Source organism: Pelmatolapia mariae, linkage group LG23 (genome assembly GCF_036321145.2).
Source record: "Pelmatolapia mariae isolate MD_Pm_ZW linkage group LG23, Pm_UMD_F_2, whole genome shotgun sequence".
Classification (NCBI taxonomy): Eukaryota; Metazoa; Chordata; class Actinopteri; order Cichliformes; family Cichlidae; genus Pelmatolapia; species Pelmatolapia mariae.
Window position 1 is genome coordinate 1,286,286 of NC_086246.1, and position 8,068 is coordinate 1,294,353.

The window sequence follows — 8,068 nt, forward strand, 5'->3', positions numbered from 1 at the left end:
CATTGTCAATTTCCCTAAGTTTTGTGATGCGTTAATCAGAATCATAATACTTTATTAATCCCGAAGGAAATTAGGGCTTTAGCCAGCACATTAGCTTATGTGCTGGCTGAAGCCTGTGTTTTTGTGTGTGTAGAAGCCACCCTTACACTAAATACTGGTAATTGATGCCAAGTTTTTTGTATTAACTGGGTTCTACGCTATGAAAACATTTTTTATACACATGTGATTTTTACTTTAACATGTAGTTTCAGAAAGTGTACCTGTTAAGGCTATAGTAAAAATAGTTTTCTTTTATACCCTCACTGAAGAGCGTTGTTGGAGACAGCCTCACCTTTACCTCACTGCAGCAGGGGTGAACGAGTGGGGGCAAGTCCCTTTCTCTCATAATTCATATTATTACAACCAATTTTTATTAGAACTGTACTGTACTGTACTGTATTTATTCTTATTTTATTTTATTTTATTTTATTCTAATTTTTGCTTCATAACTTTTGCACTGTCCACTTCCTGCTGTGACAAAACAAATTTCCCACGTGTGGGACTAATAAAGGTTATCTTATCTTATCTTATCTTAATAAATGAAATAAATGTAAAAAGAACATGTGAGTAGTTGCTGTTAAAAAGCCTCATGGCACTGAACCTCTGAGTCCTGCAGTGCAGTGAGGATGCTTAGGTGACTGTGTTTATTGTTCTGTATTTTAGAACTTGTTCCTCATCTTCTCTGCACAATGTCTGACTAACTCCACATCTTTGCAGACTGTCCTGCACTGTTTTTTAGGTTTGGTGAACTCTTTACCAGCCACTTGGAGTTGAACGGTGTCCAGAACACTGTTCTGATTCCTCCAGTCAGTTAAATAAATCTACCATAATGCATTACATTTTAACATAATGGCGTTATATTTTATTATTTATTCACCTTGCAGTCACTTTAATTTTAAAGCTGATAAATTTTAAAACTGTATATACTGTATATTCTGTATATTTATTATCTCCCTCTTATTGCCTGTTTATGTCCTGTCCTTACATTCAATATCATGCTGCTCTGTTGTATGTTAATTGCCCATTGGGGAACAATAATATCTTTCTGATTCTGATTCACTGATATCAATTTATGAATTTTAGTCATCATTTCAAATTCAAATAATACTGTTTGGAATTTTCATTCAACTTATAGAATTAAAGTTCTGTTAGTTTTTTTCTGTAGCAAATAAGTATTGTACATAAATAATTAAATTAACATACATTTTTTACGTTTTCAATGACCATTTGTGTAATGGCGGGATATCCCACTACCCGTGAACGCCTCTTGTTTCTTATGTCTCCGGCTCATTCTGCCCCTCCGCCCACTTTCTCCGACTGCCGCTGGTAAGCACTACTTCTCTTCTCTTCTCTGAAATGAAATGTCTATAGTCTGTTTGAGTGATTTCCTGAGTTATTGTTACTGACTTTTAAAGCCAGTTGAAGTATAAGTCACATTAAAGTAACACAATGGCTGCTTTTAAAGGAGTTATATAGAAGATAGTCCTGACAACCCAATGTTAACTCCTAGCGCTCCTAAAGTCCCAGTGTGAAATGAGGGTTCATTTGACTGTTTACTGCAGTTTATTGTGTTGTTTTTTTTGCCTTCATTTAGTGTGTTAGTATTTCTGAGTCTGTTACAGAAGGTGCAGTTAGTTCTCCTCTTCACAAATCACTCGGTTAAAACAGGCTTTAGGTTATAATGTTTTGTAACGAGCCGCCATTGATTAACTGCTGGAGTGGCAGGTTCGGCAACTTCAAAGGAGCCATTTTACCGCTTCTGACTGAAAAAGAGTCACGTGCCTGTGCCCATGTGTCTGTGTTGCAGGTTAATTAACGGAAGGGAGAGAGAATGAGGATAAAACACGTAGTTACTACAAGAATAATAAGAACTCTTAATAGGAAGGACACTTTAAATTTATAATAACTGTTTAACAAACACTTGTTTGTGCAGACCCGCTTTTAAATAAAACTTTAATTTGCAGCTCTGTTTGACTTCTCACTTTGTGGAAAATTAATGAAATAAAAATGAGCCCACCTTCAAATAAATAAACTGCAGCAGTGAGCTATTAATATTGTTAATGTGGTATGTAGATATTTGTTTTAAACACCAGCATATTAAAATATACTAAATGATACTGTGTGCAGTTGATAATACTTTTAGGTAGTAGAATTTCATTCCAGGCCACGTCAAATGAGCCTACAAATATATAATCCAAGCATTTATTTATGATTGTTTCTGCTTTGAAATTGTTTTGTTACCATTTGATAAAGTGTTCAGTGCTGGGTGTAGCAAGTAATTTCTTATGATATCAAATATGTTATTTAATAGCATCAAAGTATTAGAGCATTATGTCTGTGAAGGTTCTCAGTCATCCAGGTCATTGAAGTCTAAGGAGTTTGGAAAGGAAAGTGTCTGGACTTGTTTAAATTGCTTGAAGCTTTTCACCTGTCATATGAGAAGCTTCTTCAGTGAAGAAGTGAAGAACTTAACAGGGTTCGTACGGGTGCTTGAAATCATTGAAAATGCTTGAAATTTAATGTTGTCCTTTCAAGATTTGAAAAGGGCTTGAATTTTCAGTTGTGAGAGATTTGTGACGTTTACCGTGTTTGGAGTCTCAAGTTAGTGTGTTGTCTTGTGTAATTAGTGTGTAGGCTAGTCGTTGTTTTGTTTTGTGTGTCAGTTCTACTAGTGAACGTCACAGTCGCAGGTTTATCCCTGTGCTGTTCTCATCTGTGTTATAGTGGACACAAACTATTTTAGGGAGTTGCATAAATAATTTGTGTGCCTTCTTATTTGATGCAGAACACTTGGTCTGTTCTGTTTTGTAAATAGTTATGAAATGGTTATATGAAAAATGTCTGAGCCCTGGCTGAATTTTTAGGTGAATAGTACCATATAACTTTGTATGCAAAACTTGTGCATTTTTTTAAAAGTTACAATTTCTATTTGCATTTCAAGTTTTGAAAATGATTTGTTAAACATGCTTATGGTTTTTACAGTCAAAAATATCACTTTCTACTGGCATTTTAAAATTGGTCGGAATTTAGATAAAATTGTGCTGATACAGTATATCAAAATGAAAAATAACAGATTAAAAACTCTTTATCTTGCAAAAGGTGAAATATAGTCAAATAGGGCTAATTATACCCTGGACACCAGAGGGTTAAAGGCTAAAAGCAAAGTTGTCACAAAGTACTGTTTATATTTGTGTGTATTGCTGCAGCTTTTTTTGGCTATTAACTTGGTGCCTTTGGCTGAAATAATGGTAATATGAGGGGTTAATCCATATGGTCACAAAGAATAGCCACTTGTTTCTGTGCTACCAAAATTCCCCGGCTTTCACTCCAAATGTGTTTATGGTCAGCACCTACACATTAAACTACTTAAACATTATAAATGTCTTCAAGCTCACACTGAGGCCACCGAGACAGTACACACATTTGTGTATTTGTATATGAATATTTCAGACTTTAAGGCTGCCTGTTTATTTAAGGGAGATGAACAAAATACATTGGAATTGTACATAATAATATCATCAATGATAAATTCAATAGATTTTAAGTAGATGCTTGTGCATTCTTAAAGTCTTATATGTTGAATTTAACTATGTGATCTGTTCAAAGCCTCTCCCAGTCAGTGCTGTTCTCCATGCCTGTCTAACTGTGCATGATGTTATTAGCACAAACACTTTAAAGGTGATCATTTAGGACTTCAGAAATAATACAGACAGCAATGTAGCTAGCAACAAAACAGTTTAATTGGGAATTAACTTACAAAACAAACAACCAACAAACAAACAAACATCTCCTATTTCTTGTCACACAGGAAAGAAGCATCAATGTGCTTGAAAAGCTTGAAAAGGGACCTTGAAAGTGCTTAAAAAGTGCTTGAATTTGACCCTAAAAAAGGCGTATGAACCCGGACTTAAAGAACTTCAGACGCTTTTCTTTCCAAGCTCCTTGGACTATTAGGGTATAACATGACTAAGAAACTTGTGTGGCTTATTGCAGATAGATGAAATTACATTTAATGAACATGGCAACCTTTAATAAGGTGTAGAAAAATTTTGTTGTTTGTATTCCAGGTGTGGTAAACAAAGAAGTTTACTGAATCTTTTTGACTACAGAGAGTGATGCATTATTGATTCTGATGCTGATCTGAGTTATCTCATTCTGTATTTTTGTTCTTTGTCTTTCGTTAGACGGAGTGAAATAGAAGCTTGGTTTTGCCGTTTGCAGTAAGTAAACAATGATTGTAACTGAAGCAATATGGACCTTGGGGTTGTGTAACATGTTTACAATTTATATACAATTGTTTAGATTTTTGTGACATCTTGCCATTTGCTTATGGGCAAAAACACATAGGATTTATAATCTGTCGCAGCAAAGCCCCCACACAGGACCTCTGACTGTCCCTGAAAGTGTCCCTGAAGTTTAATAGCACATTTTTCTGATTTTAATATTTGATGGCTTATCAAATCATACATGTTTTAGGACAGTCAGTATAAGTGGTAGCTTAAACGCTTGAGCAATAAGAAAAAAACTAAGAACTAGAGTTGTGAGTGGGCAGTCTTTGGTATATTAAAGCCAGTGTGTTCTTTATTTACGCTATAAGTTAAATTAGTTTATTAATTATTTAGTGACTTTAGTAACCCCAACTTGCTCTCCGATGCATCCATCGGAGTGTGAATGTACTTAGAAAGCACTGAGTACAGATGAAGTGCTTGTGAGAATGGGTGTGATTGGGTGAATGTGGTATGTTGTATACAGTACTTTGAGTACTCCAGGAGAGTAGAAAAGAGTTATATAAGAATCAGTCCATTTACACTTTAATTCTAATTACAAAAATGGTGTGCCACTGTTGTTGCTGTAACATCTCAATATATACATGTATTTTGGGATTTACATATTCTGTCCAAACTAACTAAAATCTGATGAAGTTTTCTGTTGCTTCTGATTTAAATAATTACTTTGTATCTAATAGTTTTAACCTGAAGAGACTCAACAGTCTGAATCATTACACAATGATCTGATGTATTGTTTCCTTTCTTTAGACTGCTCATCTGATCATCTCAAGTCTGGTAAGTAAAGGTTTGTCTGAGGTACAGTGCTGGGAAGTCTTTCTTCCTCGCAGATTTCGTTTGTTTGTATTTTTTTGTCACGTTTAAATGTTTCAAATCATCTAACAAAGATAACCTGGATAAATACAAAAAGCAGTTTTACAGTGATGATTTTACTTATGAAGCACAGAAATGCAAACCAGAACATCCTGGTATAATGTAAAAAACAGTTGTTCTCTAATACCCACATGTGGAAGCCCTGATAGCAACAACTACCATCAAATATTTACAGTAACTAGTAATGATTGATTTACATCACTGGGGGGATTTTGGAACACTCTACTTTCAGGATTGTTTTTAATTAAGGTCCAATATAGGGTTTCAGGCCATGCCAAGTATCTCAATTTCATTGAAGTCCAGAATCTGATTAGTCTACACCAAGAGTTTTGTTTCATTCACAGTTCCTTGCATTTTTTGGATCAATTTATCCATTTCTTGCTGTGAATCCTGAGTGTGATTAAACTGAAGCTCAGGACCTGATGGCATGATTCAGGTCCTGAAGTAGTAAAGGAACTCTGGACCATCACAGTAACAGCACCAAGTTTGACTTTAATGCTGTTGTTTTTCTGAAATGTTTCTCTCACTATAAGAGGCTCAGTTTAGTGCAGTGAGTCAGCACAGCTCTTGGTGATCATCAAGATGTTTTTAGGCAAATGTGAGAAAAGATTTGTGTTCTTTTTGGGCAATGAATCAATAAATTTGAGTTGAGTGGATGTAAAGTTAATGTAGAGCAGGGAGACTGAAACTGACTGCTGTAATGTCAGTGTGTAGGTTTATTTGGACCATGTAATATTTACAGCAACTGTTGCAGCACATCTTGGTTTAAGTCAATAGACTCTGTTTTTATTGTGTTAACAGAATGCAGAATGCAGAATGTCCTTATAACAGTTCAACCACCATTGAATATTGCATCTGTACTGTATATTTTAGGATTATAAGGCATAAGGGCAATGAATGGGTCTGTTTTAAGCACAAGGGACATTAAGCCAAACAAAACAGTCAGATAAGTCAAGCTTTGTTCAACTCATTTACAAGAACTCGCAACATTGTTCAGTAACACATAAAATATAGAACAATACACTCACTTTTTCTGTTTTTTCCTCTTTCACAAATTCTCCATGGGTTGATCAGTTTGAAATCTGCTTCACAAGTATGTCTCTTAACTGGTGCCAGGTCCTTATGCACACACACAGCGTCCTATTACGTTGAAGTACAGTGCGAATTACACCACGAGGCTCCTGACTACAGTACCGACAATCCATTAAGTGGGTGCGGCTTTGTAGCTTACCAAAGTCGTACTAAAACATTTTGAGAGATTTTTCAGCGCCGTGTCCCACATAGAATTGGTTTGAAGTCAGTAAGCACAGCCAGAATGAATACATAAGACGCACTGTCTATTTTTGAGAACATTAAAGATTTTAAGTGTGCCTTATTGTCTGAAAAATACAGTAAAGCCAGGTTTATTGGAAATATGTCTAATTCCAGTCCCTCTTTGTCTTACAGGTGACCTGCTACAGAAGCTCTCTCCCTCTATCATTAACAAGCAATTCAGTCTGTCCTATCACTCTCCCCACTCTATCTATTTTGACAAGACGTTCTATCTTGCTTCACTCTATCCCACAAGCTCTATCTAAGTTATCAAAAATCACGTTTTTGACTGGAATCAAATTTTGACTGGAATCAAGTTTTGACTGGAATAATCAAGTTTTGACATGGCCCCATTTTTGGGAAATTGAAGTTACCAGTACTTCATCGATCTGTTACAGAATTCTGAGAGGTCTCTGCTCTCACTGCTCCTTCTTTCCTATCGTTAAACTCTCTCACATCCAGTCTTTTTGCTGGAAATTACAAGTAGAAAGTTGAAAGCATAGTTGTAGAATTACAGTACAGTAGAACTTACAGTAGAAACTTCTTACACAGCCCTCCATTTGTCATTTTAATTTTGCATTAAACTTTGGAATTAACACTGATAGTTTGGCTTACTTTGATAAATTATATAAAATATCACCTTTTTAAAGGTTTATTTCTAATAAGAGAATCTGGTTATTTTGTAATACATACATTCAGACCGCTATATTCACATAAATAATAAATTAGATCCAAATACATTTTGCTAGTCTGTTTAATTGGCTATAACATTTGACTGCAAGTTTATACTATTATTATTTAAGGACAAACCCATTTGTCACTCAGTGTAAGTATTCAGTTAGTATCATCGAGAAGCTGCCTGAGGACCAGAGTTCCTGTTTCCTGACTGCTGCAGAACATCCAGCTGAAGAATCCTCATCGCCTGTCATCTGATCACCACACCACCACAGCTCCATATATTTGATTTAAATTTTAAATTTTAGAGCTAAGATTTTTATTATAGCCTGTTGATTTTTGAGATTTATTCGGCATATCTCTTTACAGAAGTTCTAATTATTTACCAGTCTGGTTAAAAAAAATATAAGAAGAAAAATTGTGTAATTTCTGAAAAGGCTACAATAAAACGGACCAAAGTGTTTCCAGAGAACTTTGAATATCTTTTATTTTGAGTTTGGAGTACAAATCAGATTTTTACATATATTTATATATTCATAAGAACATTTTAACATAGTATAATTGTACATTTCTCAGATTTAATAGTAACTTAAAGAGTTATACGTTTTTCTGTGTTTCAAGGTTGAGTTTTGTTTACATTTGTGTATAAACACATATAAGCTCCAGGTTATACTTCAACAAAATGCCAAGAAAAGGTCAAAGGTCGCAGTCCCAGAAGCTTAGACGTCAAAAGGAGAAAGAACAGGTAAATGTTTCTCAGAGCAGTGAGCAGGTAAAGGTGTCTGTCACAACTATTCCCAGTACAGAAGTGCAGAGCAGCGTTCAGACAACCACTGTGTCGTATGCAGATGTGGTAAAGAGAGGTGTTCCCTCAGTGTCTGTCC

The 8,068-nt window shown here is 35.2% G+C and overlaps 1 long non-coding RNA gene across 1 annotated transcript; it reads left to right on the forward strand.

Annotated features, from left to right (window-relative positions):
• Positions 1-1,315: 1,315 nt before the first annotated feature.
• Positions 1,316-6,735, forward strand: LOC134620878 (uncharacterized). The gene is made up of 4 exons (XR_010092153.1): positions 1,316-1,365; positions 4,224-4,259; positions 5,076-5,102; positions 6,645-6,735. It is a non-coding gene; the product is annotated as an uncharacterized LOC134620878 (long non-coding RNA).
• Positions 6,736-8,068: the final 1,333 nt, after the last annotated feature.